General features: G+C 51.8%; 1 protein-coding gene across 6 annotated transcripts in view; it reads left to right on the top strand.

Moving 5' to 3' along the window:
• Positions 1-1,312: 1,312 nt before the first annotated feature.
• CXXC5 (CXXC finger protein 5) overlaps positions 1,313-10,366 on the top strand; it is a 41,575-nt gene continuing 32,521 nt past the window's right edge. For 4 of the 6 annotated variants that reach the window (XM_036750413.1, XM_036750412.1, XM_036750410.1 and 1 more), the window contains exon 1: positions 1,316-1,422. The gene's annotated coding sequence lies outside the window, so the exon portion shown is untranslated. Of the gene's footprint in view, positions 1,423-10,366 lie in introns of all 6 variants that reach the window. The other 2 variants (XM_036750415.1, XM_036750414.1) reach the window with 1 other exon arrangement.

The following is a 10,366-nucleotide window of genomic DNA, read 5'->3' as shown; positions in this document are numbered from 1 at the left end:
TAGAGGAGGAAAAACCTTGGAAAATTTCCTCTTGGCTGGACTCCTGGGTGCCTCCAACCTAATTAGGGTCTGTCCAGGAGCAAAGTGGACCCCTGGCTCCAGAATTGTTTCTGGTAAAGGAATCAGAGTCAAAGCGAATTTAGTACTTAAGTGCTCCATGAGGAGCACCAGCACAGAGTGTGTGTGTGTGTGTACACACATGTGGTCTGCATATGTGTGGTCACTAATTTATTGGTCAAGTGTATTCTATTGGGCACCAACTGGATAGAAAGCCTCATGCCAGACTCTGGAACCTGTGTGTGTGAGGGGGGTGGAGATGAATAAGACTCAGCCAGCGATAGGGAGAAAACACGGACACAGAAAACCACAAAACGAGGCCGTGTGTGCCAAGTGCACCAGAGAGGGCCGTTGGGATGCAGGGGAGAGTCCTGAAGGGGGAAGAATCACTTCTGGCTTCCCAGAGGAAGTAACATTTGAGCTGAGACTCGGTGGGGAGAATGGCAGCTCACATACAATTTATTCACATGTCTGTGTCAGTATGTACTAGAGGCTCAGTTTCTGGGACTGCAAAATGGGCAACATAAAACTTAGGTGACAATTGGTGTGAAAAAATGTGCTTTGTGGTGTACAAAGTGTTATATATATATGTAATATGTACATCTCCTGTTTAGCTTTAAGTCATAGAGGAGTGGGAACATTGAGGCTTGATGGTCCCTGTTAGGGTTCCTCGGGAAGAGAGGGACAGAGAGGTAGCAGCAAGGGAGGAGGGCTTGCTTCTCTTTTGAAGGCAGAGGTCAGAGAAACCACTTGGAAGAAAATGTGATGGGAAAATCCTGGGGCATGCTGTCTGGGTGTCGGTTTTCTCTTCTGTAGAATGGGCTTGGCAATTCTCTGCCCTCTAGTGAGTGTCAGATGAGATCATGGGTGTGAAATCACCCTATAAGCTGTAAAAGTACAAGCAGAGGCAGCGGGTCTGAGGACAAACCTGGGGGAACTGCCTTCTTTTTTCTGGCTTTCCTACTTTCGTTTTGGCCGTTAGCCTCCAGGCTGGGGGGGACGACTAGGAGCCCTCATTATTGTTCCATGCTCCCCTTGTCTACCCAGAACACGACCCAATGACTGAGCTGGGGCAGGGATTGATGGGAACTCATTGTAGAAGGCTTGGAGAAAGAAGTGGGTGAGGAGGGACTCCTGAAAAGCTTGGCTTGGCATGTGAGAAGCTGGTGGGAGGTGGGGGCCCAAGGGGATGGGAACCCCGGTGTATATGGATGCCTGTGTGTGGGAGGGCCTTGGGCATTTCCCCTCTTTCCTCTCTAATGAACCACAGGTGTTGGAACAGTCCAGCGGCCCTGGAATGGGAAAGCACTTTGGGATCCTGTGTTGGCAAAGAGAGGAGACGGCTCTGGATTTGTGGAGCGGGGGGTAGGCGCTTTCTGTCCTTGTCTCCCCATCCCTCACTGTCTTTGCCTTTTTTGAAATCTCGTGTGGAGATGACTGGACAGGGTAGGGGACAGTCACTGGGATAAGAGTTAGGACCCCTCCCAACTTCCTCCCTACTCTCCCTCTGTTTAACCTCCTATGTTATTTTCCAATAGCCAGCCAGTGAGGCCTGAACTTGTCTGAGCTTCCTGGTGTGTGTGTGTGTGTGTGTGTGTGTGTGTGTGTGTGTGTGTGTGTGGGGAAAGCTGGGAGATACATAGAACACTTCTACCAATGGTGTGTGGTGGATTGCTGTGCAGGGGGCAGGGCTCAGTACAGGGCTAACCAGGGCTGAAGGGGAGAAGAGACCCACTTTGCCCACCCTGCCTCCCCAGAGCTGTGTAGGAAATTGGTTAATTGGGCTAATGATAGGTGACTCATCTAGTGGAGAGGGCTCAGAAGCTTCTGGCTAGGCTGGGAAAAGCATTCCTGGTGGAACCTCCCCTCAGGGTGATCTGTCCAAGCATTAACAGCTCCAGGAATATTAAAGCTAGAAGGAATCTTAGAGATGATTTAGTTCAACCCATTGTCATGTTATGGAGAGGCAAACTGAGTCTTAGAGAAAGAAAGGGAATTGGCCAAGACCACTCCCATTGATTTAGCAGTTAGAACCAGGTCTAGGACCCTGGTCTTCTCCAGTGACTTGGGATAGGAGGGGAGAGGAAGGATGGGGTGATTTGGGGTTCTGGTAGAGGCTTTCTTTTAAGCAGAAGTGGAAAGAGAAACCACCAGTCTGTGCTCACCACAATTGCCCCCTTGCGTCCCCCCATCTGGCAGTGGGGTGAGCAGGATCTGGTGGCTGGGAGGGGCTGAGCGGAGGCCTGCCATGCCTGCTGCCCCTCAGTGCCCGCCTACGCTCCCGAGTAACCATCATGAGGAAGAAACATGGGTTGCTGCTTCCAGCAACAGCAGGGCAAGCCGGGACCGCTTCCCAGCTCCCCTTGTGACTCACTCCCTGCCGGCGACTCCCCCTCCCTCCCCGCGGGGGCCTCAGCATCCCCCATCTGTGCAATGGGGAGAAGAGACCCACTGCTCCCACCCCCCTGCTGGCCAGTCCGAATGCTAAGCTGGGAATCTGATTCTCTTCCTCCCTGTGGGAATTTGGGGAGCCATCGCAAGCTGGGTAAAGCTGAGGCAGATGGTCGCAACGACCTCCAAGGGTTGTCCTCTCTCCTTTTTCTTGCCTTCAGGAAGTGCCGCCTCCTAAACCAACCCAGGTGGCCACTCAGCCCCAGCTTCGGGCTCCCTTGAGGAGCAGACTCTATGGCCCAGCATGTTCGGGGAAGTCTTTCCTTGTGTCTGATTTGAATCCTTCCTGTTGTACTGGAAGTCCAGTCTGGTTTACATGACCTGTAAAGACCCAGTCCAGAGAGAGAGGGAAGGGAGGGCTCCATAGCCCCGGGAATGGCAGTGGGTTTGTGGGTAGACAAAGGACTGTCTGGGTGGTTCTCTGAGAGACCATGTGTGTTGGTTGGGGGCGGGCCCCATTGGATGAGAGCATCGGAAAATCCCAGCTGGGTATCAGGAAGTGTTTCCTCTCTGACATCTGTAGTTCTCTACTTTCCCAAGGGAAGCTGTCCTGTCCAGGGCGAGGACGGAAAGTAGAGGAGAGCCTCCAAAACTCCCCCCTTCCTCCCCATAAACCCCAGTTCTGCCTCAGGGTAGCCCTTGGTTTCCTTTCAGTCATCCCTAAAATCCCCGGAATGGGAGGTAGCCAGCTTGCATAGAACCTGGTGCTGGTGCCATCCTGGGATGAGGGAGGAGAGCCCCTGTGGAGCTCTCATATCCAAAGGCCCCCCGCCCTGCTGTAGTGCTCTCAGCCCCAGAGATAGGAGCTGTGGGGATGGTGGATTACTATGTAATCAGTTCTGAGAGGTGGAGGAGACTGGGGAAGGAGGAGGTATGTGCATAATTTGGGTGGGGGCAATGCCTCTGAGCCCGCCTGGGATGTTTCTAGGGAGAGGCATTTTGTCATTGTTCCAGCTGTTTCTGGGTTTGGCCTCCTGTGGGGGGTATGTATAAAGGGTGGGATGTGCCTGGTATCTGAAGGGAGCCGAAGTAAAGGGGCTGGTTCACAAGTGGTAGGCTGACTGGGGGGCTGCAGCCAAGTGCTACAGCTGCTTCCTCCACCCAGTTATATCCCTTACTGAAAGTCAGTGTCCAAGAGACTAGGACTGGGGGGCAGTGGAAGGTTCCTGAAGCTAGCTGGGTCTGTCTTCATTGCTGGGCCTTGCCGGAACTAGCTACTACTGGGGTCCTTAGGGATGTGGGGGTTACAGTGACCTTATGGGTTAGCTGTGAACGGCATGGAAATCCTGTCCTAGGCCTGTAAGCTTCTGAAGGAGACAGAGCTGATGGCCACTGTCTGCCCCAGGGCATCGACAGAGACCTCTGGGGAAGGTGAGGGAGGGAGCTGGAGAGGAGGGAGAAAGGCTATGGTGGCAGCGGGTGGAGAGCAGAGCTCAGGAACAGCGGGTGTGAGAGCAGCCAAGTATTTGAGCTAGCTGTCAAAGACAGACAGGCATGTGGGGAATTCAGTTCTTGGGCTAGAGATCAGCGGGGCAGGGAGGGGACTGTCCACCCACCTCCCTGCAGGGCCTTAGAGGTTTTAGCAAAGCAGAAACTGCCCCTTTCTTCCCCTCATCCCCCCCAAGCCCTTTGGGACCTTCCTGAGAAGGCCAGCCTTCCATTTCAATCTCTTCCTGTGGCTGGGGGTTCGGGTTGGGAACAGGAGGAGGTGGAGTTCATAGGCTGAATAGTTGAGGGTGGCCAGTAGCTTTATTTGCTGTGAACAAAATTGGGTGGGGGTTGAAATCAGGGGTGCTCTGTCTAGAGCTACTAGGCCAGCACACTAGGCTTCTGGTTTGTCGGGGCAGGGCTCTTGGCTCCAGGGACCAGGGGCTGGTGTCAGACGGCCACAGGCCTCCCCGGGGAAAGCTGTTCAGGTACTAAAATTAGGGACCGGGGTGCTAGAATCTGCCAGAGCCACTCCCTACATTATCCACTTTCCCTTCTTCCAAGGGTCTAGGGGCCCTGTGAAGGACCTGGTATGAGGGATGATCTGCAGTCAGGGCAGGGACCTTGGTTATTTCAGGATAGTGATCTTGGATGGGCACTTTTTGGGGAAGGAGGGCTGTGGAACGCTCAGAGATTACAGGTGACCAAGAGGCAGTTGCCACCATTGGCTAGGCAAGGGGAGACTCTGAATTGGGCTTAAGTATCAATTGGCACCCTTGGACACCCTTTCTAAGAAGGTTGACCCTTGTTGCCTGACAAGATTTGTTTCCTTGGGAGCTACAGAGCAAGGGAAACTGGTGCTCCCAGGTTTGAGGATGAGGCTACCTGGGGAAGTGGGTGGAGGTCTGGGGGCCTGAGTTTGAATCCCCAGTCTGGCCCTTAACCTTGGTGACTGCCACTTATCTGAGACTTGGGATCGTAGACTTTGGGTTCAGATTCCTATAGTCAGTGCCTTGTATTGGGAGGGGGTCTGAGGGTGGGATGGACTTCTGCTCAAGTGGCCCATTTCCTGTGCGTTACAAGGGTTATTTTAAAGTACCCTATCTGGAAGAGGTCTTGGGCCTGGCCGCCTTGGTCCCTTTGCCACCTCTAGTGGGCAAAGACTGGTTTAGGGGAATGGTCAGAATGGGGCATGATCAGGGGTGGCAAGGCTATATTTAGTGGACAGCTCAGAATCTAGGAGGCCCAGGAGCAGCTGCCTGTCCCTGGCCCTCCCACAACTTCTTCATCTTGGGCCCCCTCCTTCCCCCTGCCCCCCACCCATGCCCTGCCTGCATTTGATCTATACAGAAATATTTTCTCCCCTCTCTCTCTTCCCTCCCCTCCCCTTGGTGTTTGCTCATCAGGGAGGGGAACAGCCCTGCCAGGGGATGGACGAGATGACCCGATAGGCTTTTCCTGTCTCAGGTTTCCATGAAATAGGAACCAGAGTGACAGCAGTGGGCCTGGCCCACAGGAGGAGACCGGAGCTGAGATGTGGTGAAGGAGCCTAGATCCAGGAGTAGGGGTGTGTGTGTGTGTGTGTGTGTGTGTGTGTGTGTGTGTGTGTGGAGGGGAAGGGAGATGCCAGCCATAGTGCTGGCCTTCTCGAGGCCTCTGAAGGCAAAGATTATTTATCAATCTGGCCTCCCTCCCTGCCGAGCAGTCCTCCTCCACCTCCCGTCTCTGGTTAAAAAAAAAAAAGTATTGGACGCCGCCGAGCTGAAGAGAAGCAGCAGGATTAGCTTGGGGAGACGTGAGTCACAGGCTCTCCCATCCCATCAGCCCCACACAGTCAGCGCCTCCGGCTGAGCAGGGGACACACACACACACACACACACACACACACACACACACACACACACACACACTGTCTCTACACACACACTCTCTCTATACACACACACACACACACACATTCTCTCTCTCTCTCTGTGTCTCTCTCCACACACACACTCACTCACATTCTCTCTCTCTCTACACACACACACACACACACACACACACACACTGTCTCTCCACACACACTCTCTCTATACACACACACACACACACACACACACACACACACATTCTCTCTCTCTCTCTGTGTCTCTCTCCACACACACACTCACTCACATTCTCTCTCTCTCTACACACACACACACACACACACACACACACACACACACACACACACACACCCCCTGGCAGGTTATTTAAAATATCCCCAAAGTTCCCTGGGAGTCGAGTTGCCTTGATTTTTATGGGGGCCGTCAGTAGCCAGGGTGAGGTCTGTAGAACTGGGGTAAGTCCTAGTAAATATGGACCAAAATTCCTTGCCTGACGGTACAGATCTCCACCATCACCCCTCTCTTTCTCTCCCCCACCATGGGTGAAGTTTCCACTGTGAAGGAGGCAGAGGCATAGGCGGATTAGGGAAAGGATAAACCATACGACCTCAGGTAAAGATTAAGACAAAACAGCCAAGTTTTCATGCTGATGCACCTTGGAGATTAAAATGAGAAAATCCAGCCCCTTGCTAGCAGTTGACAGGTCTTGGAGGGGTGGTACAGAGTAGGAGAGACAAGCTGCTGGCTGGGAAGGGAGGGAGTGGAGAAGAGGAAAGAATCGAGAAAGAGAAGCGGAAAATCGATTTCCCCAGCAGCCAGGCTTTGTGTGGACAGTGGCTGCTCTCCTCTGAGGCTCCCGCCTCCCCCTCCCCCAGCAGGCAGCAGGCTGGGGAGCTGCTTTTTTTTTTTGGAAGAGGGGGGAGAACAACAGATTTCCCCACTCCCTACTCCCCGCCCTCCAAAGTCTCTGGTGCCTGAGCTCCAGGAGCCACATGAGGTATGGGTGGAGTGACTGAGACCCCCTTCCACTCAAAGGCCTGCTGGGCTGGTTCCCAGGCCACTGCCCTGCTATTGGATAGGGCCCCAGGAGTCCTGGCTCCCAGCCCTTCCTGCTTTCACATTTCTGGGTTCTCACTGGCTCCTTCGGCTGGGGAGGGCGGGAGGGGGAGGGAGGCTTTCTTGTTTGCTCTCCATCGCCCCTCCAGCAAACTGGCACAGTGAAGGCACATGACTTGGCCCAGAAGCAGGGTGTCTCAGCTTTGGGGCCTTCGTCTGACCTCGCTCTCTGCAAGCCAGCTTATGTCTCTAGTTTAGAAAATGGGTAGAGGGTCTCCTGGATGGGTGATGGTTGTGGAGGAGCAAAGGTGCTAGGCTTGAGAGTCATCGTTACCATGGGAACCTGGAGCCCCTGACTGCCCCCCGCCCCCACCATGCTGCAGGGGTAGATTGTGCTGGACAATCCCCCAGCCAAGGTTTTTAACTTCACTGCCACCAATGCTTCATTCTACAGGCAGCTGATACATGAACGTTAATGAGCTGGGGTCCCCTGGATAAGCAGAAAGAGCACTGAGTATGGAGTGCAGAGCGCTCCCTGCCCCCAGGAGCATGCAGTCTAATGGGGGAGCCAGACTGACACAAAACTAATCAGCATGGATGTGTCTGGGTCGATAGTCTAATTATAAGCTTGGGGGCCAGGGAAGGAGCACATAGGTTGGGAGACTAAGGAGATTCTCAATCAGGGAAGATTCCAGAGAGAGAGAGAGAGAGAGAGAGAGAGAGGAAGAGAGAGAAGGGAAGAGAGAGACAACAAGGGGAGAGAGAGAGAGAGAGAGAGAGAGAGAGAGAGAGAGAGAGAGAGAGAGAGAGAGTGTGTGTGTGTGTGTGTGTGTGTGAGCTCGAGCATTCCACTGGGAGGATGAAGCAGGACTTGAGACTTCAGGGGATGTGGGAGTAGAGAGTAGGGACCTGAGCTCCTTCCCTGCTCGACATTGCAACGTTAAGAGGGTCAAGTAGAGAATGATGATAATGGGAAGTCAGCAGAGTGGGAAGAGCACCAGATTTAGCCTTCCAAAGCCTTGGGCCACCACTTCTGGGCCTCGGTTTTCTCATCTGTAAAATGAAGGTGTTGGACTATAAGGTATTGGATCTGTAAGGCCTGTCTAGCTCTGACATTCTGTGGATTTTATCTTTTACTATACAGACCTTTCATACAAGATTCTGGAGGGGGGAAGGGGATCGCTTACAGTGTCTATCTGTTTGTCTCTGTATATATAGAGATATGGATATGTGTATATATGTATATATTAAACTTAAACATTTTTTATTGATACTTTGTTTTTTACATCAGTGTCACTTCCCTGTGCCCCTCCCTCTACCTCTGTGCCCCTAGAATCTTCTCTTGTAGCAAATAGGTCCAGTTAAACAAAACAAGTGACCCGTTGACTGCCTTATTCTGCTCCCGCAGACCACCCCTTCCTTCCTTGACAAGGTGTAGGGGGCATGTATGCTTGTACTGTCAGTTTTCACGATTGGCTGCTTTATCGATCTGAGTTCTGGAGTCCTTCAGGGTTGTTTCTCTTATACTGCTGCTCTCATTGTATAAATGACGTTCCCGGTTCTGCGTACTTCACTCCCAATCCGTTCATGTGAGTTTTTCTTAATTTCTTCTAGCCGTCTTTTCTTGTGGTACATTAACAGATTCCGTTTCATTCATAATGTGACAGTTTGTTTAGCCGTGTGCCAGTTTATAGATACTGACTTTCCTTCTAGTTCTTTTCCTACTATAAAAAGTGCTGCTAAATGTTTTTGTATATATGGGACTTTTTTCCCTCAGCCTTTGACCTCTTTGGGATGTATGTCCAGTGGTGATACCATTGGGTCAAAAGGTATGTGCAGTCGAGTGACTTTTCTAGGCTATCCCACATTGTTTTCCAGAATGGTTCATGACCATATTTAGTCTCAGGTGGAATCCGTGTAGAGAGTAGAAAGAACCCTAGGCCAAGAGCTAGGAGGCCTGGTTTGGAGTCATGGCTCTGGCTGTTACAAAGTCATGTGTCTTCGGGCTTCAGAGACCTTCTCAATGCAATGTTGGTAGGGAATGAGATGGTTTCTTAAACTTCTTTACTTACAGGACGTTTGGGTCTATCTTCCTGAGCCCAAGCTGTTATTCAGAGTCCCTAGGTCTAAATCTTCTACCCTATGGTTCCTGAGATCCCTGCCTCCCCTGTCTTCTGACCCCTGGCACCCTTTGACCTGGGGCCGCAGCCAGAGACTTAAGTAGGCCAAATGGTTCTGTGGCTTTTTCAGCTGAGCGAGGGCTCCTTGTACAATGAGAGGGAAGCTGAGGAAAATCTTCGAGAATGAGTAGGAGGACGGGGAATGGGGAAAGAATAGTGTTGGGAGGGAAGGAAGTCAGGACTGGAGCTTTGGGGGGCGCAGTAGGGGTCTGGAAAAGAGCATTGGGAAGGGAAGGCAAGAGCCCCAAGAAAACAATTCCCTGAAGCAGCCTGTGGTAGGGAAGCTCAGGTGATAGCGCAGGTTGTGACTATCCCCCCTCCCCCCAGGTTGGGCGAAGGTTTGCTGCTGTTAAAAGACTATATCTTGCCCCAGTAACATTTCCTCTGACTTAATGGCCTGTCCTCCTTCTGGGAGGCTGATGAGAGGATCCTTACAGCCTGCCTTGCCTGTCTTGGAGTGTTATGAAAGCTGTGGTCTGGATGGCCCTTAGCAAGGTAACTGGTAATACCCAGTCCTTAGAGAGACCCAGGGCCCTCCAGTGCAATCACTTATGAACCCGAGGATATAGATGTATGATATGTGATATGTAGTATAGACCTGTGTGTCATGGGGTGATGCTGTCAATCAACGAGCATTTAGTAAGCACCAACTGTGTACCGGGTGTTGTTAGTCACTGGTGTTATATAAAGATGAAACATGAAAAAATTTTTCTATGAGAAGAGGTAGAGCTGAAAACATGGTAAAGGGAAATCTGACCCAAAGGGTTAGAGTTAATCCTGGTCAGTCTTAATGCCCCGGAACCCTAGCATGTCAGAGGTCATTTAGTGCTTCTTGAGCCTCAAAGTACAATATCTTCCAGCAAATGCTATCCAACTCCTACATGAAACCTCTGGTGATCACAGACTTCTAGTGGTCAGGGAACTGGTTTCCTCCTGAAGTACTCAAGTTCTACTTGGTGCAGTTCTAGGTCAGTGGGCAGCAGACCAAGACAAAGCAGGTAAGAGCTAAGGGAGAATTTGGTACCTGGTACCTGGGGGAGATAAGAGAGAGATGAAATTTATCTGGGTTGGGAAGGGGGTGCTGTCCCGTTGTAGAGGGGTGAGGAGAGGATGGATCAAACCTCCCGAGGTCCCTCTTCCTTCCACCTGGAAGTATTAGAAATGCAGAAAGAGTTGGGCTGGGAAGGTCTCTGATCACAACCAGAATTGAGGGAAACAGGGAGTTTACAGGAACTGAGACAAGTGTATAAGGATCCCTGGACTGGTGGTAGTTAAGAAGGGAGGCAGGAAGGGTCACCATGCGCATGTAGTATGTCCACCTCC

Source organism: Trichosurus vulpecula, chromosome 3 (assembly GCF_011100635.1).
Source record: "Trichosurus vulpecula isolate mTriVul1 chromosome 3, mTriVul1.pri, whole genome shotgun sequence".
In the NCBI taxonomy this organism is placed as follows: Eukaryota; Metazoa; Chordata; class Mammalia; order Diprotodontia; family Phalangeridae; genus Trichosurus; species Trichosurus vulpecula.
This window is presented reverse-complemented; position numbering and strand designations above follow the sequence as displayed.